Consider the following 27,989-nt stretch of genomic DNA (forward strand, 5'->3'; position numbering starts at 1 on the left):
CTCGAGGTCAGGAGATGGAGACCATCCTGGCTAACACAGTGAAACTCCGTCTCTACTAAAAATACAAAAAAAAAAAAAAAAAAATAGCCGGGCGTGGTGGCGGGCACCTGTAGTCCCAGCTACTCAGGAGGCTGAGGCAGGAGAATGGTGTGAACCCGGGAGGCAGAGCTTGCAGTGAGTAGAGATCGCACCACTGCACTCTGGCCTGGGTGACACAGCTAGACTCCATCTCAAAAAAAAAAAAAAAAAAATCCAGCCCCTTTGCCCTGGTGCTTCCCCACCTTCTTCTTGCTGTCATCTCTGTGTTCACCTGGCCGCAGCCACGGCTACGCTGCTCTCCTTGCTGTTCTTGAAATGTCAATCTCTTCCTGCCTCAGGGCCTTTGCACCTGCCATTTTCTCTGCTGGGCCACCTTCTTCTGCTCTTTGCCTGGGTGGCTTTTTCTCCTCCTCCATGCCTCGGCCTAAATGTCAACTCCTACAGGGGGCTTTCCCTGCATGACCCCTCAGCTGAGTCAGTGCCTCAGCTGACTCAGGCACTGAGACTCAGGCACGCTGTCTCGTCACCCTCTGTCTCGTCACCTTGTGGTTTTCTTCCTTGCCTTTATCACAGCCACATTATTTTATTTATTTACTTGTTTTGTGTTTGTCTCTTTCTGTTGGACAGTGAGCTACATGATGTCAGTGTCATTGTCTGTCTTTTCATTCCTGTGTCCCCAGAATGGTGCGCTGCAGGCCCAGTGCCTGGCATGTGCTCTTTATTTATTCAGCACTGACTCTGTACCACCCCACCTCCGAAGCCCTTTATACGAATTAACTCGTTCATCAGTCCTCACATATCAACCCTGTGAGAGGGGACTTTATTATCATCCTTATTTTATAGAAAGGAAACTAAGGCACAGATAGGTTAGAAATTTACCTAAGGTCACAGCTAGTGAGAGGTAGAGATGAAAATCTAGGCAGGGGGTTCCAGAATCTATGCTCTTAACCACAACCATCTACTCCCTCTCCAGTATTTACTGAGAAAGTCATCAGCAGACATTTGAGAAATGAATAAATGAGCCAGGTGCAGCAGCTCACACCTGTAATCCTAGCACTTTGGGAGGCTGAGGCAGGCAGATCTCTTGAGGTCAGGAGTTCAAGACCAGCCTGGCTAACATGGTGAAACCCCATCTCTACTAAAAATACAAAAAAATTAGCCAGGCATGGTGGCGGGCGTCTGTAGTCCCAGCTACTCGGGAGGCTGAGGCAGGAGAATGGCGTGAACCCGGAAGGCGGAGCTTGCAGTGAGTCGAGATTGTGCCACTGCACTCTAGCCTGGGCGACAGAGAGAGACTCCGTCTCAAAAAAAAAAAAAAAAAAAAAGAATGATCATGGCAGCCTTACTGGTGATAGCAAAAAACTGGAAACAATCCATGTGCTCATCAACTGGAGAATGGATAAAGTCACTGAATTCTATTAGACAATGGAGTATTAGACAGCAGGAAAAAGGAATGAAGGCCAGCCAAAAATGCAAAATCATGTATGTATTTTAGAAACATAGTGATGCATGAAAAAATCAAGCCAAAGAAGAATGCACATGCATTGTGCTGTTTATGTAAAGATAAAAAAACAAACAAAATAATGTGTTGCATAGGATCCTCCCCATTTGGTAAAATTATTTTTTTTTTCAAAGCAAGGGCATGGAATGATGACCACAAAATTCAGGATAGTGTTTACTTCTGGAGGAAGGCAGGGAATAGGACTGGGTAGGCATGTACAGGTGGCCTCAGTGGTGCTGGTAAAGGCCTAGTTCCTAAGCTGGGGCCATGGGTTCACAGATATTTGTCTTCATACGCCAGATATTCAACACACTTTTCTTGTAGTTATCAAATATTACATAGTAAGTTTTGCTGTTTTTTTAAAAAATGTAGTTCCTAGGGTTGATGTAAAAATTAAATGGGGCCGGGCGTGGAGGCTCATGCCTGTTATCCCAGCACTTTGGGAGGCCGAGGTGGGTGGATCACCTGAGGTCAGGAGTTCGAGACCAGCCTGGCCAACATGGTGAAACCTCGGCTCTACTAAAAATGCAAAAATTAGCTGGGTGTAGTGGCCCATGCCTGTAATCCCAGCTACTTCGGGGGCTGAGGCAGGAGAATTGCTTGAACCCAGGAAGCAGAGGTTTCAGTGAGCTGAGATCACGCCACTGCACTCCAGCCTGGGTGACAAGAGTGAAACTCTGTCAAAAAAAAAAAAAAAGAAAGAAAAAAATTGAATTAAATGGGAGTGCAGATAGATTTGTTTATTCATTCAACAAACATCTGCCATATGCCAGGCATCCTCTGAGATGCCAGGGAAGATACAAAAAAGGAGAAGACTATGCAACTGGGATGAGGTGGCTCAAGATTAGAACAGCTAACAGTACCAGCTTTGGATCCAGAGAGACCTGGGTACAAATTCCAGCTCTGCTACTTACTAGCTTTGTGACTTTGAGCAAGCTACCTAACCTCCCTCTTCCTCAGTTTTTTCATCTGTAAGTCAGGAATGATAATCATGGAAATGGTATGAGGCTGAGATAAAGCTACGAAGATAACTGGCTTGCCATGTTACTGAGCATTGAGTGAGAGCTCAGTAAATGTCACTGTGCCAACTGCCGAGAGGGTGGGGTGGAGAGGAGAATGTTGCTCTGTCCAGGTGAGCTTTGAAAAGGAGAAGGAGTTTGAGTTGTACTCTGGAGCACCTGATGGCTTGAAACAAAGCAAGGACAAGATTTCTGTCTCAGAATAAGCCCCCTGACTAAAGTAAGGGTAAAACTAGAGCCAGGAAGGCCATTTAAGAGGCTGTTAGAGACCAGGCGCGGTGGCTCACACCTGTAATCCCAGCACTTTGGGAGGCCGAGGCGGGTGGATCACAAGGTCAGGAGATCGAGACTATCCTGGCTAACATGGTGAAAACCCGTCTCTACCAAAAAGACAAGAAATTAGTCAGGTGCGGTGGCGGGTGCCTGTAGTCCCAGCAACTCGGGAGGCTGAGGCATGAGAATTGCTTGAACCCGGGAGGCAGAGCTTGGAGTGAGCCAAGATCATGCCACTGCACTCCAGCCTGTGTGACAGAGCGAGACTCCGTCTCAAAAAAAAAAAAAAAGAGGCTGTTGGAATCATCCAGGTGAGAGATTATGGAGTCCTGAACTAGGGGGCTTGGAGCGCAGAGGGACAGGAAGAAGGGGACAGATTCTGGAGCAAAACTGGGGAGATAAAATGGATTGGATTGGGAAGCTGGATGTGGGAGCTGAGGAGCAGAAATCACCCGGGACAATATCCAGGCATGTTGTCCTGAGACCGAGAAACCAGAAGAGGCGGGTGGCAGGGGAGAGTAAGATGATGAGTTTGGAGCTGGTCAAGCTGAGTTGGGTGCAGGGGAGTTGCCAAGCAGAGCTGTCTAGGAAGTGCTGTGTTTATGAATCAGGGACTCAGGAAGGGCAGAGCTCAGTTTCAAGAAGGTAACTGGGAGTGGGTGAGGTTGTCCTGGGAGGATGTACAGGCCGCGCACAGGCCAAGGTGCCCATGACTGCAGAGGCAGGAGGAGAAGGGCTGCGGGGGTGCCTGCAAGGGAGCTGCTAGCTAGATAGGAGGAAGATGAAGATGGGAATCCAAACTTGCCCTGAAGTTGAGGGAGGTGTCAGCTTGGAGGAGAAAGGTGAGGTCCACCCCAGAGTCAAGTGTCACAGAAGGGTTGAGAAGAGGCCAGTGGATCTAGCCATCAGGGTTGTCCATGCCCTGGGCAGGAACATTTTCCTGGTGTGAGGGAGACTGAACTTTGGAGAAGCTCGATGGTGAAAGGTCTTTCTCACTGCACCCAGGGTGAATCATGGCCCCTGCCCAGCTGAGGTCCATCCTGCCTGCTTCTTCATCCTGCCCCTCATACTCCATGGATGGTACTCCGTGCCTAGTCCTGATTGGTCTGTAAACTCCAGGAGCAATCACTAGGAATCACAATAAGTGTATTCTCCACTTGAGCCTTGTTTCAGTCCTGAGAGGTCTGTATTATTTTCACCCCCATTTTACAAATGAGCAGACTAAGGCTCTGCCCCACGTGCCCAAGACTGGGGGTAGGTTTCATCCCTAATTTGTGGGTCGCATTTGAGAAAAGGAAACCTATATCATCTGAACCTACAACATCCAGACTCAGTGGTTCTCAAACTTCAGCCTTTCTACAAATCACCTGAGATTCCTATGAATTCTGCTCTTGGGCCCCAGACTGCAGGAATTCTGATCGAGCAGGTGTGAAGCCGTGTTTGGGGATGTGTGTTGTTAACCAGCACCCCAGGTGGTTCCCATGCAGGTGACGGAAGTCCACCCTTGAGGCAGCATTAACCCAACCCTGTGCGGCACAGAGGAGGGTATTTCAGGCACTGGATTGGTCTGGACCCCAAGCAACCGGTTTCTGGCGATCAGTTGGGGGTCTGGCTGCAGCTGGGAGCGGATTGGGGCGGAGGGAGGCAGAGGGCGGTAATAAAGAAACAACAGGAAGCTCTGCTTTTATTAGCCCTGGGTAGTAGCAGCTGCAGGTGAGTAATCTGATTTCTGCGGCGTCCTGTTTTCTCCGCTGCCTGGCGGTTCCTCGACACCCACTCACCTGCCACCAGCCACGGGAGAGAGGGCAAGGGGGAGGGAGGATGGGCGTGGGGCCCCGCCCGCCCGGGTCCCTCGCCCACGCCACGCGGGCGCACCCGCCGCGCCGACGCCGCCACCGGCTGCGCACCTGCCGCGCTCGCGGCAGGGAAGTCAGGCTCGGGCTGCGGCGGCGGCTGGCGGGGAAGAGACGCGGACGCCCACTCGCGGCCCTGCCGCTTGCTCCCCGCCTCCCCGCTAGAGTCGCACCACCAGGCTCTGGGCGCGCTCCCCCCGATCGGAAGGCTGGGTGCCGTCTCCCAGCTCCGCCCTTGACTTCTGAGCCTCAGTTGCTGCTTCTGTCAAATGGAAGCACGTCCACCTACTGGTGCTAGACTGGTGAGATCAGGGAAGGGGTGCTAAAGTGACAAACTGTAAAGGGCTGTAGCGATCACCAAGGCATCGGAAGGAAATTGGCCAAGACAGGCAAGTCTCTTAGCTGTGGCGGGCCTCGGTTTCCTTATTTGTAACATGGGAATGAGTAACGCTTCCTCATAAGCAGATGATGCTCATGATGTGGATGGAACACAGCGCAGGACAAGGGCAGTGGCTGCCGTGGGGTCGTTATTACTGTTGCTGTTAGCCCAGTTCAGAATCCGCGTTCCCTCTTCTTACTTTGATTCTCTGGTTTTCCCTGGTTCTCAGCACACGTTTAGGAAATAGAGGGCTTGGATCAGAAAGGGATTTTCAGGGTCAGGGGCTTGCCCAAGACTGGGGATTGGTTCCATCCCTGACTCTCTGAACCAAGCTTTCCATCTGTAAAATGGGATTGACAACACCTTCCCCAAAACCCTCAGACATATAAAGACCAATGAGAAACCCAGAAACACCTGGTAAACTGTGATGTACTACCCACATGCAAAGACGGTAATTATTTCTTCCAGGTGCCTCTTTGCCCTAAAGAGTCAAGGATGAGTCAAGAACCAAATGAGATGAGCCAGGAGGATACCTGTGAGAAGGGCTGGATGGCATTCCCCTTTACCCATGGAGCTCACTGCAGTGTGCAGCAGTGGCCCAAGGGTGGAGAGGGAGGTCGAGGTCAGGCTAGGTCCTGCCCTTGGGGGCTCATGTCCCAGTTAGCCCAGGATGCAAAGGCCCAGGTGTGATGGGAGCACAGAAGAGGGGGGAAGCCGACTCTTTGGGCAAGGGGGATCAGGCTGGTACAGGGGGTACTTCCCAGAGGAGTTAGCCTTGACGGGACCCTCTGAAAAATGATTGTAGCTCAGGTTGGGAGAGGGGCAAGGCAAGTGCTGGACAGAGACAGATTCCAGCAGAAAAGTCCAGAGACAAGAAAGGGGGTAGTGCGCTCAGGAAAACGGTGTGAAACGTGACTGAAATACAGGGTGGGGAGAAGAAATGGGTTCAAGATAAAGTCAAATTGGAGCCAGGTGTGGTGGTGCATGCCTGTAATCCCAGCTACTCGGGAGGCTGAGGCAGGAGAATCACTTGAACCCCAGAGGTGGAGTTTGCAGTGAGCCAAGATCACACCACTGCACTGCAGCCTGGATGCTAGAGTGAGACTCTGTTTCAAAAAAAAAAAAAAAAAGATGAAGTCAAATTGGGAATGGCCTCCAGCACCACCCTAGGGAGCTCAGACTTCCCCCAGCAGAGCCTGTTTGCTTATCTGTGAAATGGGGGCAATGACAGAAAACCTACCCCATAGGGTGACAGAGAGGGCTGAGGTTGATAGGGAGGCATTCAGGGTTCACAGTAGGAGTGACATGGTCAGGTGTGGGTTCTAGAAAGATCTCTGTGGCAGGCTGGGCGCAGTGGCTCACGCTTGTAATCCCAGCACCTTGGGAGGCTGAGGCAGGTGGATCACTTGAGGTCAGGAATTCGAGACCAGCCTAGCCAACATAGTGAAACCCCGTCTCTACTAAAAATACAAAAATTAGCGAGGCGTGGGGGTGCGCACCTGTAGTCCCAGCTACTTGGGAGGCTGAGGCAGGAGAATTGCTTGAACCTGGGAGGTGGAGGTTGCAGTGAGTCCAGATTGCACCACTCCACTCCAGCCTGGGCAACAGAATGAGATTCCATCTCAAAAAAAAAAAAAAAAAAAAAAAAAAGAAAAGAATCTCTGTGGTAGTAGGTATGGAGGATGGACAAGGGGAGGAAAGGAAGGACAGATTCAAGTTGTTGTGGTGAGCTGAAGGAGGCCTGAACCAAAGTAATGGCAATGGGGAGGGAGCGGGGGAAGTTGGGCAAGAACTTTCTGAAACTGAATAGCAGTAGATCCAGGAGAACAATTAAGAGGGAGAGACGCAAAATAAAGGTGACAGAATTTCCTGTATCAGGAGCTGAGGTAGATGATGACAGCATTAACTCAGGAAGGCGGCAGGCAGAGCGAGGTCACCTTTGAGGTACCTCCCAGATGTCCATAGATGTCCATTTCCTCAAGAACTGACTGCACTACACACCCAGATATAGGACTAGATAAGACCCGAGATCGTCCAGGGAGAGGCAAGAGAGAGAATATTAGGAATCTTTTGGTTGAAAGTGACAGAAACTGAGTTCAAATTAGGTTATGGAAAACAAAACAAAAAGCAAAACGATCCTACAAACGTAGTGGCTCCTTTATCTTAGAGTTTCAAGGGTGAGTCAAACTTCGGGCATTGCTGGATCCAGGGTTTCCAATGATGACATTGGGTTATCTCCCCATCACCCCCATCAGTCAGTTCTGTTGTCTGTGCCTTTCTTTAAGAATGGGCCTTCTCGGCCGGGCGCGGTGGCTCAAGCCTGTAATCCCAGCACTTTGGGAGGCCGAGACGGGCGGATCACGAGGTCAGGAGATCGAGACCATCCTGGCTAACACGATGAAACCTCGTCTCTACTAAAAATACAAAAAAACTAGCCAGGCGAGGTGGCGGGCGCCTGTAGTCCCAGCTGCTTGGGAGGCTGAGGCAGGAGAATGGTGTAAACCCGGGAGGCGGAGCTTGCAGTGAGCTGAGATCCGGCCACTGCACTCCAGCCTGGGCGGCAGAGCCAGACTCCGTCTCAACAACAACAACAACAAAAAAAAAAAAAAAAAAAAAAAATGGGCCTTCTCCACCGGGCATGGTGGCTCACGCCTGTAATCCCAGCACTTTGCGAGGCTGAGTCAGGCAGATCACTTGAGGTCAGGAGTTCAAGACCAGCCTGGCCAGCATGGTGAAACCCTGACTCTACTAAAAATATAAAAATTCTCCAGGTGTGGTGGTGAGTGCCTGTAATCCCAGCTACTTGGGAGGCTGAGGCAGGAGAATTGCTTGAACCTGGGAGGCAGAGGTTGTAGTGAGCCAAGATCACACCACTGCACTCCAGCCTGGGCGACAGAGTGAGACTCTGTCTCAAACAAACAAACAAAAAGAATGGGCCTTCTCTCCTATGGCAGATAGGCATTCTCCAGTCCCAGGAAAGATGCTCAAAACATCCTACCAGCTCTCATTTCAGGAGAGAGCCAAGCTTCGCCACTGGCTGCATGGAAAGTTCCTGGGAGGGCTCTGATTGGCTCAGCTTGTATCACATGCCCAGGCCCAAACCAATCACTGCATCAAGGAAAATGGGACACTGTGATTGGCCTACTTCCCTTCCCAGAGTGTGGGGCCCTGTGAGGGATACCTGACCAGACCACATGGACAGGAAATGAGAGGATTGGAAAAATATGCCAGGCAGACAAAAAAGGTTCCAGCCCTGCCTCAGTTTACAATGAAGCTTGAGGGCAGAACCCTGGGGAACACTAATATTCAAGGGTTGGGTAGAACTTGGGAAGGAGACTGAGGGGTATGAGAGAGGTTCCGGGAGAAGCAGCGTCTTCGAGGGAGGAGAGAAATTCTACAAGGAGCGAATGGTCAAAGGCAACTTCTGGGAGGGGTCACTCACACTCACTGTTCTGGTCTCCAACCACCCACCCTCACCTGACATGGGAAGGCTCTGGGACCCGGTGTCACTAACACTGATTCTGCCACCTCCCCCAGCAGAGCCTGTTTGCTTATCTGTGAAATGGGGGCAATGACAGAACACCCACCCCATAGGGTGACAGAGAGGGCTGAGTGAGAGACACCGAGAAATGCTTACCCCAGTGCCTGGCACATAGCAAATGCCCAATAAGTGGGAGCTACTTACAGTGCTGGCCAAAGAAATAGTATTAGTTGTTGGTGGTAGTTGTAGCACCCAGAATCCTGCCATCTTAACAGGGCAGAAAGGATAACAAATTTAGCACCACTCAGGCACCATTCGTTCATTCATTCATTCACTCACTGAACAATCTTTAACTGAGTGCCTCCTGTATATCAGTCCCTATGCCAAACACAGCAGATGTAAAGAAGACACAGGGATCTGAGGATGTATGGGATACAGACCTGATGGTGGATGGTTGCGATATGGAGTGATAAGTGCTGAAGGGACTGGGTTTTGCAAGCCCAGAGAAATTTGGTCCACATGGAGGCCCCCAGGCAGCCCCCTAAGAAGACAACATTTGAGATGACATTTCATGTGCACTCACAATGGATCAGGTACTGGGTGTGCCAAGCATTTCCACATTGTTCCTGTGACATGGATGAGGGGATGGAGCCCAGAGAGGGTGGGCAGCTTACTCAGCGTCACCATGCTCATAAGTAGGGACACCAGGGCTGGCCCAACTCCACTGGATGAGTTTGCCAGATGGGGAGAGAGGAGAGACAGGATGTCAGGCAGAGGGCAAAGGACAATGTGATCCAATCCTCTAGGATGGGGAGAGGGAACTGGAATTCCCATAGGGAAAGCCCATATCTGTAGAAGGGTGGGCCAGAGGCAGTAGGATAAGGGCAAGGTGAGAGCCATGACCTCCAGCAAGTCCTGTGCCTTCTGGAACCTCCATCTCCTCCTCTATAAAATGAGATTAAGGACATCTATTATATTATCTTCATCTCCATTTTACAGGTGAGAAACAGATCAGATCAAACCTATTCAGTTGCAGAGCCCATGACTGAGCCATGCACTGTGGTTCTGCTGGAGCAGATGAGATGTATGAGTTCCCTGCAAACCCTCCTGTTTGTCTCAAGAGTGGGAGCCATGAAGAGCACCCCAAGAGTAGGGGGAAGCTTCATGGGAACAGCCCTCAGAGAGTCCCAGAAGATGCTCCTGTGCTCCTACCCAGAAATTCAGTCTCTTAAGGACCTTAGAGACAATTTCATTCATGCATTAGTGGGGAGTGATGCCTACAACTTGCAAATGGAGAAACTGAGCTCAGAAAGGAGGGAGTGACTTGTCCAAGGTCACACCACAAGCTGGTGGTAGAAATCCATTTAGAATGCAGGCGTCCCAACATCTGGTTTTGTCCGTTTCTCCATTCCCCCGACTCCTCACACGTGACTTGTCCCCTTGTCCCCAGGATGGTGATCTCTACTGGTCCTGAGCATTTAATATGGGCCAGACACTTCGCCTTACTCTGACCCTCCAAACCACCCTATGAAATGTTAGTCAGAGGCAACTGTACGTACATAATACATGGCTTATTGATAGTATGTTACAAAACACATAAAATAATCATTGGCGTATCTGCACTTTGTGACCACCCTATAAATTGTACAATCCCTATTTTACAGATGAGAAAATTAAGGCTCAGAGATGGGAAAAGACTGTCTCAGGGACAGCAAGCAACAGGGTGAGGATTAGGATCCAGGCATCTCTGACTCCAAAGCAGGGGTGTCTTGTCCACACCCCAAGCTGCTGTCAGGGAACAGATGAGAGAGCCTGCAAGGGGAGGTGAGGGGAAGGTGCTGAGCCCCAGTCATAAGCGAGGTGACAGTTATTGTAGTGGCTACACAGGTGGCCCCTGAGATCAGGCTGCCTCGGCTGGAATCCTGCTCTACCACTCCTTAGCACTGTGCCTTCAGGCAAACCATTGGTCTGCTCTGAACCTTGACTTCCTTATCTGTAAAATGGGCGTGGTAATAACATGCCACCCTCATTAGGTTCCTGGAAGGGTTAAATGAGTGTGTAGCCCATGGTACGTGCAGTGGAAGTGCTGCCTCTTATTTGTGTGGCATTCTGCAGTGACTGTCTCATGTACTCTCAATAGTGCTTATAACTCTTATGGGTTCTGGAGCTAGCCACCTGACCTCTGCCACCACTTCCTAGCACGGTGGCAGAGCTTAGAGGGAGATTTAAGGTGAGGATGGTGAGGTTTAAGTCCTGGGTCCCCCATTGGCATGGCGTTGTACTTCATTATTTTTTAAAGAGACCCCCCCAGTATTGAGACCCCCTTTACCAACATCCTGCCAAGCCTGGATCTGCCTCTATGTGAGGAACTCTACCTCTCTGTGTGCCTCAGTTTTCTCATCTGTTAAGTGGGAAGAAGGTTAATTGTGCTGAATAAATGAATTAATATGTGTAGAATGCTTTAAAAGTGTCTGGTGTGTAGTAAATGCCCAATACCTATTGGCTTCTTGAGTAAATCTCCAGTGGTAAATGTGCTAGTAAACATGTTAAATGCTTTACATGTGTCATGTTGTTTGATTATGTTTAATCTTCACAACAAACCATCCCATTTTCAGAGAGGTGAAGTAACTTGCCCAAGGTGACAGACTGTGGAAGTCAAATGTGTCTGACTCCAGAGCCAGGCTACTTCTGACCACTGTGCCAGCTACTTCCCTGTTTATGAGGGTACCCTCCCCTCCCCACTGACAGCTGAACCTGGAGGACTCAGGTCACACCTCCAGCAGGCACTGTCTGCCAGGCCCAGGTCACCTGAAGTTGGCCCATGAGGCTCCTGCAGGAAAGAAGCCCCCACGTCCAGGTGGGCCCAGGCCCTGCCCCACCTTGCACCCTCATCCCTCCTGCCCCCTAGAGCTTCCTCCTGAGCTCCCGTCACCAGAGGCCCTGGCCCAGGTGGGGCGGGGGCTAACGGGTGACAATGACCGATTTAGAAAGTAAAGTTGCTTCTCAAACAAATAAGAAAGAAGAGGAAAGAAATGGCCTGCCCGCTTCCTGCCCCACTCTCTCTTCCAGCACCTGGGGCCCAGCTGCAGGGTTTTCACTGCTTGTTTGTTCATCCTGCTCGAGGAGCCTCTTCTTGAAGGCCCAGGCCCCCTCCCTATGGGCGTAGGGATAATTGTTGAGCCAGTGGAAAGAAGCACCCTCCACGATTGTTGTATTGTCATCGTCTCCAGTATTGTTTTGGACAACAATACCAATAATCACAACAATCTGGGTTTCCTGCAGTGGGGAGGGGGAACTACCAGCTTCAGACTTGGGAGGAGCCCCCCTGGCTCTGCAGTTTCTGAGGTGTGGAGGCCTGAGCAGGTTATAATTCCTCTCTGGGCTTCAGTTTCCTTGTCTGCAAAATGGGGACGGGGTGATGGTGAGGGCTGAATGGGGCAAGCATGGCCTGTCAAGCATAGTGCATGGCCCTGGTGGGAACCATTCAGTTGATTACTATGAAAGCCAGGGTCACAAAGAAGCAATTTTAAGAGCCTCCTCAGACATGGCTGGAAAGCTCAGTGGACTCCAGGATACAATGCTTATAAAGCCCTTAGTGTGTTTCTAATTACTGCTTTGAGTGCTTTACGTATCATCCTTCATTTCATCCTTACCACAACCAGATGAAGCAGATGCTATTGCTGTTCCTATTTCATAGATGAGGAAACTAAGATGCAGAGAAATGACTTGTCCAAGGTCAACACAGCTGGTAGGTGCAATTGGGGATGTGGATGCAGCTTTTCCAGGTCCGGGATCTGTTCTAAGCTGCATACACTGCCCTGGGGTCAGGGTCTGGCTCTGAAGGGTCTGACTTGCCTTGTGATTGTGGACAAGTCATTTGCCTTCTAAGCCTCAGACTTCATCTACAAAATGAGCAGCCCATGATACCTGCCTGTAGATGTTGTACAATCCTAAAGGAGAGTTGTGGTCAGATTAGCGACAATGTAGAGAAAGATAATGAATGAGTACACCAGGGGTTCAGGAAACCATGGCTGACTGCGATCATTATTATTAGTTTTAAAGTCACAGGCGAGAGGCAGCCTAGAGGATGCTGAGGGCCTGCCCAGCTTTGAAAGTCTAAATCCTGTGGTTGCAGCTGGGGAGTGACTCCAGGAGGCACCTGGTGAGAGGTGGCTCCACCCGTTGGGGCTAAAAAAATCCCTGAGCTGCCACCGTGCAATCTGCCAGTCACCTGCTCCAACTAATGGCAAACTCTCCAACCCTGCTTCCCTGCCCCTACCCCCACCCCCTATGAGCTAGGAAGAAATCACCCTAGAGAAAACACCTGACTTCTCTAAGTTTCTGGAAAAAAAACCACTGATCTTGCAGAGCTTTGTTGGATTGGAAATAGTGCCTAGCAATAGGTAGTTGCTAAAGGACGATGAGAACCTGCACTTTGGGGCCCACCTGTGTTCCAGTCCTGGCTATGCTACTTCCTGTTGTGTGACCTTGGGTAGGTTGCTTGGCTTCTCTGAGCCTCAGTTTGCACAACTGGAAAATGGATTAGCATAGCACCTGACACACAGTAGGTGCTTAAGGGCTAATGATTATTGTTGGGTATGGCCATTTATTGTATTTGTTTGTTTGTTTGTTTGTTTTTGAGACAGAATCTCACTCTGTTGCCCAGGCTGGAGTGCAATGGTGCCATCTCGGCTCACTGCAACCTCTGCCTCCTGGGTTCAAGCAATTCTTCTGCCTCAGCCTCCTGAGTAGCTGGGATTATAGGTGCCTGCCATCACGCCTGGCTAATTTTTTGTATTTTTATTAGAGACGGGGTTTCACCGTGGTTGCCAGGATGGTCTCCATCTCCTGATCTGGTGATCCGCTCGCCTCTGCCTCCCAAAGTGCTGGGATTACACGTGTGAGCCACTGCGCCCAGCATTTATTGTATTTTATAAGCATATCCAGAAGTCCTTAAAGATCCGGAGGGTATTATGTTCTTTCTCATGCTGAATCTGTTTGCCCCTCCAGAACTCCCCTTCGCCCTTCCTCAACCTGTTCTGTACCTTGATTAGGTGACCTTTGTGGGTGACATCAATGGCCCCCATTGCCCTCTGGCTTCTGGCTGGATGAGGCAGGAGGGCAGAGGCCCCTTCCTGCAGGGTTGCCACCTTGGCTGTGTCCCTCACCCGAAGCCTACGCTCCTATCAGTTGGCCCTGTGCATACATCTCTGGCCATGGGTCCAGGTGACCTCTCCCTGCCCACCCTTCAGGCCACAGGTGGTAACAGCTCCTCATATTGCCTGCCAGCCCTGGGGTACTGCACAATTCCCCCTGGTTTTCCTAAACCTTGCCCACACCTTTGTTAGTTGTCCCTTCATTAAACTTTTTACAAATTACCCATTTGGTTGTACCATCTGTTTCCTGCCAAAGCCTTGACCATGGTTTATGTGGCATGTATCCTGTTGTTTTCACCTAGAACTCCAGGTATGGAAGAATAATAAAATTCTCACTGCAATTCACACTGCTTTCACATATGTGTAGTCATCCACTTTATTAACTACTGCTTAGCATCTGCTGTGTGCCAGGCTATATGCAAGGAATTGGGAGTAGAGATGACCAAGATATAGTTCCTGCCCTCAAGGAGCTCCTGGGCTAGTCAGTGAGACAGACCCCTAAACAGACAACTACAATATAACTTCTAAAAATTGTAACAGGCTGACTGTGGTGGCTTATGCCTGTAATCCCAGCACTTTAGGAGGCTGAGACAGGTGGATTGCTTGAGGTCAGGAGTTCAAGACCAGCCTGGCCAACATGGTGAAACTCCATCTCCACCAAAAACCACAAAAATTAGTTGGGCATGGTAGCATGGGCCTGTAATTCCAGCTACCTGGGAGACTGAGGCACAAGAATCGCTTGAACCGAGAGTGGAGGTGGCAGTAAGCCGAGATCACGCCACTGCACTCCAGTCTGGGCAACAGAGTTATAAAAAAACTAAAAGCTATAATAGAGGCACATGCAAACCCTGTGACAAGGCAGGAGAGAAGCCACCAAACTCTGGGAGAGGCTGGGATGGCCGCACAGCAGAAGGACTTTTGAGCAGCATCTTTTTTAAAATTCTGTTTTAGTAACATATTTAACCCAATGTCTCAAAATATTATCAATATGAAATATTATCCATTATAATCAATATAAAAATTCTTGAGATTTTAAAAGACATAGAAAAATGTCCAGGAAACTTTCTGTGACTTTCTTGGGCAGAATTAGACATTTCCATCATCACAGATGGCTAGAGGTTGAACAGCATCTGGGAGGTGGGAGGTGATGGTACTCTTCTCCCATTTTACAGATGCGGAAGCAGAGACTCAGAAGAGTTCATCACTTGCCTGAGGTCACAGTAACTCCCTGGCGGAGCAGGATTCAAACCTGCTTCTGTGTCATTCCAAAGTCTATCTCTCCTTGCTGCTCTGTCCACCTCTGGGCCCCTCCTCCCAGAAGAAAGCAGTTGACAAGGGCTGAAAAGTAAACATTTGAACTGAAGTCTTCTGACCCCAAGTCCCTCAGTGCTATCAACCGACTCTAGGGGACAGACTGAGGGAAAGGCAGCAACCCTCCAAACTGGGTTCCATATTTATTTTGAAACAGAGTCTCGCTCTGTCGCCCAGGCTGGAGTGCAGTGACACAACCTCAACTCACTGCAACCTCCACCTCCCAGCTTCATGTGATTCTCCTGCCTCAGCCTCCCGGTAGCTGGAACTACAGGCGCCTGCCACCATGCCCGGCTAATTTTTGTATTTTTAGTAGAGACGGGGTTTCACCATATTGGCCAGGCTGGTCTGGAACCCCTGACCTCAGGTGATCTGCCCTCCTCAGCCTCCCAAAGTGTTGGGATTACAGGCGTGAGCCACTACAACCAGCTTCAATCTGGGTTCTGACCCCTATTCTTCTGGGGTCTCTGGGTCACATGGAGTAGGTGGCAGCAGAGAACTGGGGACTCCAGGTCAGTTGTAAAATTCTCTTTTAGCAGGTGAGAGCGTTGTTCATGGGTGAAGGTACAAGCTGTACTGGATTGTGGGGAGAGGAGGGGAAACTAGACGAGGCAGGAAAAGTGGCCAGTGGGTCATCTTGGCATCTTTGCCAGTGTCATGGTCAGCAATTCCCTCCTCACCAAAACATCCAGAAACACCCATTCCCGAGCCTTGTGTAGGACGCAGAGTTCACAATGAATTAGTCACCATCATCTTAATCCTGATGCTTGAGAAATTAAAATGTATTGAGAAAGGTAAGACATTCTAATGGGCAGCTGACCCCAGGCTGTCATGTGGAGAGAGACGTAGGAGGGTTCTTTGGCCAACATCCATGCATTGGAGGGGAAACCAGAGCCCTAGAATCACGGAAGCAAGGGGAATTCGCTGGCATGTCCAGGTGTGTGTTTGGTGACTCCAGTGATGTGTGGTGCTAACAATAATTATCAGTAGCTAATTATTTGCTGACCTATTCACTTTGACATTATTCATCCCCCCATCAAATCATCTGTCCATAGCCCTCACAGCCATCCACCTCTCAATTCCTTCATTCATCCATTCATTCATTTTCTCCCCATTCCCCCATCCATCCTCCCATTATTACCACTGACTCTACACATGGTCCTGTGTTGGATGCCTGACATGCAACCACAAGACTCAGCTCTTGCCTTCAAACCTGGTGAGGTATTCAGACACTTAGTCTAAGCAAGAGAGGTAAGTGTGGAGATGGAGTGTTCTAGGAGGGGCAGTGAGAGCTCCAAGGAGGAAATGCCCAATTCTGCCGGAGGGAGTCAGAGAAGGCTTCCTGGAGGAAGGAACACTGCAGCTGGTCTTCAAAGAGGGGCAGGGGCTCATGAAGCCAGAAGAAGAAAGCCTGGCTGATAAGATGGGCAGCGATTCAGACCAGCCGGGGACACAAAAGAGCTTGCCACAGAAGCTGATGGGAGGAAATCAAGGAGAACTGACCTCCAGCCAAGATTTCACCTCAGGTTCTCAGCAGGAGTGACTTCGGAGTGGTGTCAGCTTGGAAGTTCGCACCATTCTTACCTGGCCTTGCCTTCTCTTGGCACTGTGCAGGCTCTAGGACATCAGACCTGGGGAGCATACAAGTTAGTCCCCTTATTGCAAGTCAGGGAAACTGAGGCCTGAAGAGGAGAGGAGACATGCCAAAGTTACACAGAGAGTTAGGGGATCCAAACCCAGGTTTCTTACTCCCAGGCTAGTGTACTGTCCACTGGAGTCTCCCTCCCCCATCCTGAACACACGCTAGATTCTAAACACTCACGACCCCTCAGTGGCTGGCATAGTGCTGGGCCCAGAGAAGGGGACCTCTCCTACTTACACTGGGTACCTGCCCTGTCCCCACAAATAATCGGATTGATAGAACTCATTTGCACTCCCTCCATTGTCCCTTTTAATTCCCATAACAGTCCCAGGGGACTGGAATTACTATTCCTTTTTGCAGATGGGGAAAGAGGGCAGAAGGGGCTTGCCCAGAGTCACCCGGCTCAGAGAGGGGAACGGGCTTACCCAGAGTCACACAGTTCAAATGCAGCAGAGCCAAGGTCCTCACTATACCCTGTACCTGATCCAAGACCCTAGGTGGCAGTCACATAGCCTCGAATGTTCTGGCCCCCAACGGACCCTGTGCCATTGAAGTCAGGGACTGTGGACAGGTATGTTCTGCAGGGACAGAAACCAAACAAGGGAGTAGGGCTGGGAGGTGGGGGAAGGACTCAGGAAAGGAAACCTTGTTTTCACCTGTAACCTGCTCTGCCCCGCCTAGCAGTGGAAAATGTGTGTCAGGGGAAGCTGCTGCCTGGGGACGGGGCAGGTGTGCGTGGGCAACAGGGTGTGGAGGGGGTGCCATGGGAGGGCAGGATGTGCTGGGGTTGGGGGCAAGGTCAGGGGTGCTGGAGCAGGGTTCGAGAACCTAGAGTAAGATCTCATTTCTGGGCCGGGCACGGTGGGTCACGCCTGTAATCCCAGCACTTTGGGAGGCCGAGGCGGGTGGATCACGAGGTCAGGAGATCAAGACCATCCTGGCTAACATGGTGAAACCCCATCTCTACTAAAAATACAAAAAAATTAGCTGGGCATGGTGGCACACGCCTGTAGTCCCAGCTACTCGGGATGCTGAGGCAGGAGAATCACTTGAATCTGGGAGGCAGAGGTTGCAGTGAGCCGATATCGCGCCACTGCACTCCAGTCTGGGTGACAGAGCGAGACTCTGTCTCAAAAAAAAAAAGAAGACTGACTTCTAGAAGGATGGGCACACCGTCCTGTGAAAGTTGTCCCCAACCTCTACATCCCAGACCTTCTTGGCCTCGGCCAATTCTCTCCTCTTCTCTGCTCAACGGGTCATTCAACAAGCATGCATTGAGTACCTGCTATGTGCTAGGACCCAAGGATGCAGAATAGCCCCTTTCCTAACCAGAGAGGAGCACAGTCTGGAAGAGGCAGGCAAGGCGGACAGCTCCAATACCATGTGGGTAACACAATCCAGCGAGAGGCTGAGTCAGTGGTCAGGGAGGCATTCTGGAGGCCAGGAGGACAAGCAGATAACAATAACCACTCTAGGCCAGGCATGGAGACCCACACCTCTTATCCTTGCACTTTGGGAGGCTGAGGTGGGAGGATCGCTTAAGGCCAGGAGTTTGAGACCAGCCTGGCCAACATAGCAAGACCCTATCTCTGCAAAAAATTTAAACATTAGCCAGGTGTGGTGTCATGTGCCTGTAGTCCTAGCTACTATGGAGGCTGAGGCAGGAGGATCACCTGAGCCAGGAGGATCACCTGAGCCCAGGAGTTTGAAGCTGTAGTGTACAATGATCATGCCACTGCATTCTACAATAATCCCTATCTCTAAAAGAATATAATAATAATAATAATAACAACCACTTTTGTGAGCTTACTAGAAGCCAGATTAAAGAGCTAAGCCCCCGTAAGGCTTTTTAATACCTTTCCATCCCCAAACAACCCTGTGAGCTAGGAACTGCTAGTATTCCCCTTTTATAGATGAGGAAATTGAGGCATTGAGAAGGAAAGAACTTGCCCAAGTTCTCACTGCTAGATGCTAGAAAATGGCACAGCCAGGACTTGAAACCAAGCGGTCTGCTCTTACCCACTCCACTGAGGAAGGAGAAGTGGAAGCTGGTGTTGGGAGAAAAGGGGGGCCACATGGAGGGCACAACAGGAGGAGAAGCCCAAACAGAAGATGATGTGCTGGAGCTGAGAGGGGAGGGGAGGGAAGCTGCTGAGTGGAGGGGCCAGGGAGCAGTCAGAGCCCAGGCAAAAAGCCCCTCAAAGCATTGCCCTGGGACTGGGGACCTATAGGCACGGTTGTTCTAGAGAAGCGCCCTCCCTTAGAAGTGGTGATCAGGCCGGGCGCGGTGGCTCAAGCCTGTAATCCCGGCACTTTGGGAGGCCGAGACGGGCAGATCACGAGGTCAGGAGATCGAGACCATCCTGGCTAACACGGTGAAACCCCGTCTCTACTAAAAAATACAAAACACTAGCCGGGCGCAGTGGCAGGCGCCTGTTAGTCCCAGCTACTCGGGAGGCTGAGGCAGGAGAATGGCGTAAACCCGGGGGGCGGAGCTTGCAGTGAGCCGAGATCCGGCCACTGCACTCCAGCCTGGGCGACAGAGCGAGACTCCGTCTCAAAAAAAAAAAAAAAAAAAGAAGTGGTGATCAGTGAGGGCCCAAACGGACAATTATATGTGATTTAATTTTTTTTTTTTTTTTTTTTTTTGAGACAGGGTCTCGCTCTGTCACCCAGGTTGGAGTGTGGTGGCATGATCTCGGCTCACTGCAACCTCCGCCTCCCAGATTCAAGCAATTCTCCTGCCTCAGCTTCCCAAGTAGCTGGGACTACATGCGCACACCACCACGCCTGGCTAATTTTTGTATTTTTAGTAGAGATGGGGTGTCACCATATTGGCTAGGCTGGTCTCAAACTCCTGACCTCAGGTGATCCACCCACCTCGGCCTCCCAAAGTCCTGGGGTTACAGGCACGAGCCACTGTGCCGGCCTAACGTAGACACTATCAGTTTCCTAGGCTGCTATAACAAAGTACCACAAGCTGGGAGGCCTAAACCAACAAAAATGTTTTCTCTCCTAGTTCTGAAGACCAGAGATTGAAATGCAGATGTCCTCGGGGCTGTGCTATCCCTGAGAATCTGAGTAGAGTCCTTCTTTGCCCCTTCCTAGCTTCTGGTGGTGGCCTTCAGTTCTTGGCATTCCCAGGTTTTTGACAAACACCCCTCCAGTTTCGGCCTCCGTCATCCCGTGGCATTCTCCCTGTGTGTCTCTCTCCTCTTCGTATAACGACACCAGTCATATGGGATGAAGGGCCCATCCTGCTCCAGTATGACCTCATCTGAACTAATTATACCTGCCACGACCTTATTTCCAAGTAAGGTCACATTCTGAGGCACTACAGGTTATGATCTCAACATATATTTTGGGAGGGCACAATTCAACCCAAAAAATGTCATTAAAGGACTTTTCATATAAATAAATGTCAAATTTGAAAAACTCCTATGCAGTTCATGTGTCCCAGTTTGATATTCAGAAAATATAGCCTCAATATATCTGTCCACTACACTAGAACTTTGCCCTAGTGAGTACTAAATGAAGGTTTGAGAAATATTTGACTTGTGGTCCCCTAAGGCCCTGAAGTCTTTCCTTAATAAGCCCAAATAATAGAATAAAAGTTTCCAGGGAACAGTCAAGCTGCCCTCTGTCCTCTATAGCTGGCGGGCAGTTGCTCCACTGACCCCAGCCTCACCTTCTGCATGGGCATTGGCTTGGGGAAATAGCCAGTAACAAAAAGGACAGAGGGGCCTCAGCACCCTTGCTCACTGGATTAAGTGGAACCCACAGTTCCAGCCCTCTCCCTCGCTTCCCCATCCAAACAGGCTCAGTCTGCTCCATTCAGACAAATGCCCATCTCCAACCCTGCCATGTAGACCTGCTTCGGGCCTTTGTCTTTCCCTCTGGAACTACGGCCTCAGTCTTCAGACTGATTTCCTTGCCACCAGCAGGTAATTGGATCACCCTAAATATGAATCTGATCACTTCTCTGACTGCCATGAAACCTTCAATGGCTCCCATTGCTTTCAGAATGAAGTCCGTATTCCTAAGCTTTGCCATTTCAGGCTTTACAAGTTGGTCCCCAGGCTTGTTTTTCATGATTTCTCTACACGTGCTCTATCTTACAGGTAATGGAGGTTCCGGAATTTCTAATTAAAAGAGACTTAGTTGGCGGGGAGGGGGGTGCATTCTGATTAGAAGGGGACACAGTGGGGAGGCATGTCTTTTTTTTTTTTTTTTGAGACAGAGTCTCACTCTGTCACCCAGGCTGGAGTGCAGTGATGCACTCTTGGCTCACTGCAACCTCCACCTCCTGGGTTCAAGTGATTCTCCTACCTCAGCCTCCTGAGTAGCTGGGATTACAGGCATTCGCCACCACACCCAGCTAATTTTTGTATTTTTAGTAGGGATGGGATTTTGCCATGTTGTCCAGGCTGGTCTCAACTCCTGACCTCAGGTGATCCACCCGCTTCAGCCTCCCAAAGTGCTGGGATTACAGGTATGAGCCATGTGCCCGGCTGGTATGTCTTGAAGTTGTCTTTATAAACAACTTCTGAGCTTGGTTGTGCTTTTTTTCTACATCTGCATCTTAGCATATGCTGGTCCCCCTACATGGAATGGTCTCTCTGCAACTCCATTCTGATTCATCCCCCTGCCTCCCTCCCCGACGCCTCCCGCCCCGCCCCCAGCACATAACCAAAATAACCCACCTCTCCCTGCTCCAAAGACAGAGTATTTGGGGGCTGGGTGTGGTGGCTCACACCTGTAACTCTAGCACTTTGGGAAGATTGCTTAAGCCCAGGAGTTTGAGTCCAGCCTGGGGAACATAGTGAGACCTCATCTCTACAAAAAATTTTTTTTAAAGTAGCTGGGTAGGCCGGGCGCGGTGGCTCAAGCCTGTAATCCCAGCACTTTGGGAGGCCGAGACGGGAGGATCACGAGGTTAGGAGATCGAGACCATCCTGGCTAACACGGTGAAACCCCATCTCTACTAAAAAAAGATACAAAAAACTAGCCTTGCGAGGTGGCGGGCACCTGTAGTCCCAGCTACTCGGGAGGCTGAGGCAGGAGAATGGTGTGAACCCGGGAGGCGGAGCTTGCAGTGAGCTGAGATCCGGCCGCTGCACTCCAGCCTGGGTGACAGAGCGAGACTCCGTCTCAAAAAAAATAAAAATTAAAAAAAAAATAAAGTAGCTGGGTATGGTGGCACACACCTATACTCCCAGCTACTCAGAAGGCTGAGGTGAGAGGATTGCTTGAGCCAGGGAAATGGAGGCTGTAGTGAGCAATGATCACGCCACTACACTCTGGCTTGGAAACATAGTGAGACCCTGTCAAAAAAAAAAAAAAGTATTTTGTTTGAACTTCTTTAGGAAGCTCATCCCAGTCCACTTTGTGTCAACTAGAGGACAAACTTTCCTTAGAGCTAGGTTCTAGCCCCAGGCCTATGGCTAAATGGCAGGAAGATGAGGTCAGGAAAGTGCTAGAATGGAGACCTGGCTGCTAATTATACTTTGTCAGTGTCTTGCTGCATGGCCTCAGGCAAGTCACTTTCCCTCCTCAGTTTCCTCTCTGTAAGAGTGCGATGTTGGGAAAGACACCAAGCAGTGTTGAAAATATGAGCTACATTTCTTCTTTCATCCCAGGTCTGGCCAGACGTTGGTCCTGTGAACGAGAGCCTCTGGGGTTCTTATTTTGTGTTAATTTGCATACATCTGCACATACACTAAAAGAGGCACCAACTACAGTTCATTTCATAGAAAGAACTGGGACTGTCACGTAACCGATGCCCAAGAGTGTAACCGATGCCCAAGAGTGTAACCGATGCCCATGGTGCCATCCAAATTTTCGCTGTCACAGACCTTTAGTAATTAATGCTCCAACCCCTTCCTTTTACAGGTGGGTGACTGAGGCTCAGAGAGGGAAAGTGACCAGCCCAAGGTCACACAGCAAATGAGCACAAGGCTTCATCCCAGGCTTCCCACTGTACACCAGGCACATGCACTAGACACCACATTTCTTTCTCTCTGCAGGGTGGAAGAAGAGGGGCTTGGCTTTCTTTTGAGGCTCTTTTCTGCACCCCAGAATAACAAAGCTGGCTGGTTCGGCAGCCTCTGCAACCACCACAGGAAACCAAATTGTAGTAGAAAGGCAGATGGGAGTGGAAAATCCTCTCAGAGATGTTAGATCGTTGCTTTCACCTGTTCTAAAAATAATCTGGTTTTTATTAGAGATTGATAGATGACAAGATAACCCACAAGTTATTCCACTGAGACTGGGGAGAGGAGAGAGTGTGATTCTGGGTGAGCAGAAAGGGAGCTGGGAGTCACTGCGGGTGACTGAGCAGAATGGTCTGGACCCACCAAGTCTCAGTATTTGGAAACATGAACAGAGGGCCGGCTCTGGCAGGCACTGTAGGCTGTAGGCTAGTAGGCTGTCGGCTGCAGGAACCCTAAGGAACAAGACAGGCCTGGATGCTGCCTTTGGGAGATCCTGATCTCTAGAGGGGGTAGACAGACATAAAAATCAACAAATAAAATAATTACAAAGTGCTATGAAGGAAACAAACAGTGCTGAGAAAGACTGACAGGGGGCCAGGAGTGGTGGCTCATGCCTGTAATCCCAGCATTTTGAGAGACTGAGGCAGGTGGATCACCAGAGGTCAGGAGTTCAAGACCAGCCTGACCAACATGGTGAAACCCTGTCTCTACAGAAAATACAAAAATTAGCCAGGCATGGTGGTTCATGCCTGTAATCCCAGCTACTAGGAAGGCTGAGGCAGAAGAATCGCTTGAACCCGGGAGGCGGACGTTGCAGTGAGCTGAGATTGCGAAACTCTTGTCTCAAAAAGACAAAAAACAAAAACCAAAAAACTGACAGGGGAGATTTACTTTAGCTGGGATGGGCAGGGAGGCCTCTGGAAGGAGGGAAGATACAAGCTGAGACCGGAAGGGTGAGAAGAAGCCAGCCCAGCAAAGAAAGAAAGAAGAGCACTCCAGGAGAGGGAGTCTGGTGGCTCAAGGAACTAAAAAGCCAGCGAACAGGGGGAAAAGGGTGGAGACTTGCAGGAGGAGGTTGGAAGAGGGCAGGGCCAGACGTGTGCTGGCTTTAAGGATGTGCATAGGCTTCTGGTTTGATTCCAGAGCGGTGGGAAGCTACTGAAGCAAGGTTTTCAGTAGTGAAACGGGGATGTGGTTTGCCTTTGAAGAAGCCTGTTCTTTTCTTTTTTTTTTTTCTTTTGAGATGGAGTCTTGCTCTGTTGCCTGGGCTGGAGTGCAGTAGCTCCATTACCGTTCACTGCAACCTCCACCTCCTGGGCTCAAGCAATTCGCCTGCCTCAGCCTCCTGAATAACTGGGATTACAGGCACCCACCACCACGCCCGGCCAGTTTTTGTATTTTTAGTAGAGACAGGGTTTCACCATGTTGGCCAGGCTGGTCTTGAACTCCTGACCTCAGATGATCTGCCCCCTCGGCCTCCCAAAGTGCTGGGATTACAGGCGTAAGCCACTGCCCCCGGCCTGGAGAAGCCTGTTCTTGACTGCTGTGTGGGACAAGGATTAGAGGGGAAGGCAGGCAGCAAGAAGGCAAGTTAGGCAATGGACGTGGCATCCAGGCAGCAGTGATGGCAGCCTGGACTAAGATGGGAAAACAGAGAGAACAGAAGATGGATTACAAATATGTCCTTTTGAAACAAAAGTCACAGGGGCTGCAGATGGATGGGATGAGTGGTGGGGTAGCGTGGAGGGTACCGGAGGGGACACACAGGTTTCTGACCTGAGCGCCTGTGAGGTGCTGGTGCCATTCTCTAGTCGGGGAACCTGCAAGCAGGAGGGGTGAGTGTGGGAATCTGGTTTGGGGCATGTTCATTTGAGAAGTGTACAAACCACCGAGAGTCTGCCTGGGGGCAGCTCCAGAGGCTGTAGCAGTCTCTGGTCATTTGATGAAACAGGTTATTTCCTCATTTCCTCCCCGTATGAATGGTGAGCTCCAGGGCCAGGGACCAGCTCTGCTTTGTTTTATAGCCCCAGCACCGAGGAAGGTGCCTTGCGCATAGTAGGTGCTCACCGAAGAGTTGGTGGATGAATGAAGCCAGAAGCTAGACCAGCAGCTGAACGAATCAGCTCACAGACACGGTGATGTTTCTTTTTTTTTTTTTTTTTTTTTTTGAGACGGAGTCTCGCTCTGTCACCCAGGCTGGAGTGCAGTGGCCGGATCTCAGCTCACTGCAAGCTCCGCCTCCCGGGTTTACGCCATTCTCCTGCCTCAGCCTCCGGAGTAGCTGGGACCACAGGCGCCCGCCACCTCGCCCGGCTAGTTTTTTTTTTTGTATTTTTTAGTAGAGACGGGGTTTCACCGTGTTAGCCAGGATGGTCTCGATCTCCTGACCTTGTGATCCGCCCGTCTCAGCCTCCCAAAGTGCTGGGATTACAGGCTTGAGCCACCGTGCCCGGCTGTGATGTTTCTTCTGTTGTTGTTTGTTTGTTTTTGAGACGAGTCTTGCTCCATCACCCAGGCTGGAGTGCAGCGGCACCCTCGGCTCACTGCAACCGCTGCCTCCTGGGCTCAAGTGATCCTCTCACTTTAGCCTTCCAAGGAACTGGGACTACAGGCACACTCCTGACCTCAAGTGATTTGCCCACCTCGGCCTCCCAAAGTGCTGGGATTACAGATGTGAGCCCCATGCCTGGCCCAATTTTTGTATTTTTTGTAGAGACAAGTTTTGCCATGTTGCCCAGGCTGGTCTCAAACTCCTAGGCTCAAACTATCCTCCCGTCTCTGCCTCCCAAAGTGCTGGGATTATAGGCTGGCCATGCCCTCCCCACTCCATGTTGACTTCATCAGCACCTATAATAATAACTTTATTTATGGAGCACTTTCTGTATGACAGGCATATACTAAATGCTTTAAAAGTATTAAATCGGCCGGGTGCGGTGGCTCAAGCCTGTAATCCCGGCACTTCGGGAGGCCGAGACAGGCGGATCACGAGGTCAGGAGATCGAGACCATCCTGGCTAACATGGTGAAACCCCATCTCTACTAAAAAATACAAAAAAAACTAGCCGGGCGCAGTGGCGGGCGCCTGTAGTCCCAGCTACTCGGGAGGCTGAGGCGGGAGAATGGCGTAAACCCGGGAGGCGGAGCTTGCAGTGAGCTGAGATCCGGCCACTGCACTCCAGCCTGGGCGACAGAGTGAGACTCCGTCTCAAAAAAAAAAAAAAAGTATTAAATCATTTCGTCCTCACAACAATCTTATGCAGTGGGCAATCATTACCTCCACTGTACAGACTTTGGAAACTGAAGCACAGAGAGGTTAAGTAATTTGCCTACGACCACACAACCAGTAAGTGGCAGAGCTGGGAAATGAACCCAGGCAGCCTGGCTCCAGAGCCACATTCTTGGCCGCTGTGTCCAAATGCTGCAGTCAATTGCATGCTGAATGTCTGTCTGTTTCATTTAAGAGCAAGAACTTGGCTGGGCGTGGTGGCTCACGCTTGTAATCCCAGCACTTTGGGAAGCCGAGGAAGGTGGATCACCTGAGGTCGGGAGTTCGAGACCAGCCTGACCAACATGGAGAAACCCTGTCTCTACTAAAAATACAAAATTGGCCGGGCGTGGTGGCATATGCCTATAATCCCAGCTACTAGGGAGGCTGAGGCAGGAGAATTGCTTGAACCTGGGAGGCGGAGGTTGCGGTGAGCCGTGATCGTGCCATTGCACTCCAGCCTGGGCAACGAGAGTGAAACTCCATCTCAAAAGAAAAAGCAAGAACTTGTGTCTCCTTATCTTCAATACCCCAAACAGCAGCTGGCACATAGTAGGTGCTCAATCAAGTCTGTCTTAACAGAAGCCAGCTTATAACCTTCTTCTTCGGATAGAAGGAGAAAGCTCCAGGGGAGGAAATGCTCTTCATTTTATGGTATTTTGCAACCATCTATCCTACATGATCATACTCATTTTCACAATAACCTCTGCTGGGCATGGGTTATCAGACCCACCTCTCCAGTGAGGAAACCGAGGCCCAGAGAGGCTAAGAAACTTTCTTAAGTCACTCAGCTGATAGTTGGTGGAGAGGGTACGGAAACCCAGGTCTCCTGACTCCAAGCTCAGTGCTCATTTTATGCATCCCTTAGCCAGGGAAGATGTAGCTGAACCCAAACCCAGTCCAAGGGAATTGGAGGCCCTGCCAGGTCAGGGGTCATAAATCACCCCCTCCCCCAGCGTGGTGGGGGAGGCTTTGGGGACAGAGGCCTGCTTCCCGTCCTCTCAGCCCTCAGGGTCTAACACCTCTTCAGAGCAGGAAACTCTTCCTTGTCACAGAGCTCTGGTCCTCCCTCCCCCCTCTCCTCCCAACACTCCACATCACTCCCCTCCCTATCCCCCTCGAGGGTCCTGGTAAAAGCATCCGCTTGTCAGTGTAAATCTGCAGGGTTCAGACCAGCAGCTGGAGATGGATGGGCAGGAAGCAGTAACAATGGATGAAAGACCCTCTGTGCCCAGGTGGGTGGGGGAGGGAAAGGCAGGAAACAGAGAAGCCGCCTGCCTATGGAGGCCTGGAGCCGCCAGCCGGCTGGAGGGAGGCCTGGGATGCCAGAACCCGCAGGGTTTATTTGGATTCCCCAAGGATCCAAGCTGGGGAGCCCTTTGCAAACATCAGACCAGCTCATCTTCATGGGGTGCCAGGCTGAGGACCTGTGCGACAAGAATGTCGCTTTCATTCATCGTTGTTTGTCCCCAGGGCCTAAACCAGGGCCGTCTACACAGTAGGGGCTTGATTTGCTGAATGAAAAAATTAATCTGGCACTACTAATAACTAAATAATTATAGTTTTATGTTGATTTGCTTGTTTAGAAAAATAAAAAGGATTCCCAACCATCCCTTTTCCCCCTCAGAGCTTTTGCATATGCTGTTCCTTCCGCCTGCAGTGCTCATTCCTCTGCTTTTTACAAGGTCAGCACCTTCTCATCCTCTAGTTGCAGCTCAAATAAAGCTCTTCAGTGAAGCTCTGGGAACCTGCTAAGGTAACCCCCTTTCCCTTGCCCCCTCTAACCCAGCACTGGGTGATTTCCTTCATGACACTTATTATCAGCGATCCTCTCATTTAATATGTATCTTTATTTTTGAATTTTCTGTCTCTCCCACCAGAATGGAAGTTCCAAAAGGGCTTCTTGCTCATTGTTGCGTCCCCAGGGCCAAGGACTTAGAAGATGCTCCATAAATAGTTAACTAGATAGAGACGAACACTTGAATCCCTGTAATAATGTCATTCACACCCTAGGCTCTGCCATCTGCTTCCTTGAGGAGAACAAAAGGAAGTCTTGCTCTTGCACTGAGGATTGTAAG

The 27,989-nt window shown here is 50.3% G+C and overlaps 1 long non-coding RNA gene and 1 pseudogene across 2 annotated transcripts; one reads left to right on the forward strand and one right to left on the reverse strand.

Moving 5' to 3' along the window:
* LOC144335247 (B-cell CLL/lymphoma 7 protein family member C pseudogene) overlaps nt 1–27,989 on the reverse strand; it is a 369,536-nt pseudogene that overhangs the window by 295,688 nt on the left and 45,859 nt on the right.
* Nucleotides 4,518–11,103, forward strand: LOC144335265 (uncharacterized). Of its 2 annotated transcripts, none has more exons than XR_013406006.1 (2): nt 4,518–4,545; nt 9,545–11,103. It is a non-coding gene; the product is annotated as an uncharacterized LOC144335265 (long non-coding RNA). The 2 variants fall into 2 exon arrangements; XR_013406000.1 differs by lacking the exon at nt 4,518–4,545 and adding an exon at nt 4,937–5,074.

The sequence above is a fragment of the Macaca mulatta genome, chromosome 1 (genome assembly GCF_049350105.2).
Source record: "Macaca mulatta isolate MMU2019108-1 chromosome 1, T2T-MMU8v2.0, whole genome shotgun sequence".
Taxonomy (NCBI): domain Eukaryota; kingdom Metazoa; phylum Chordata; class Mammalia; order Primates; family Cercopithecidae; genus Macaca; species Macaca mulatta.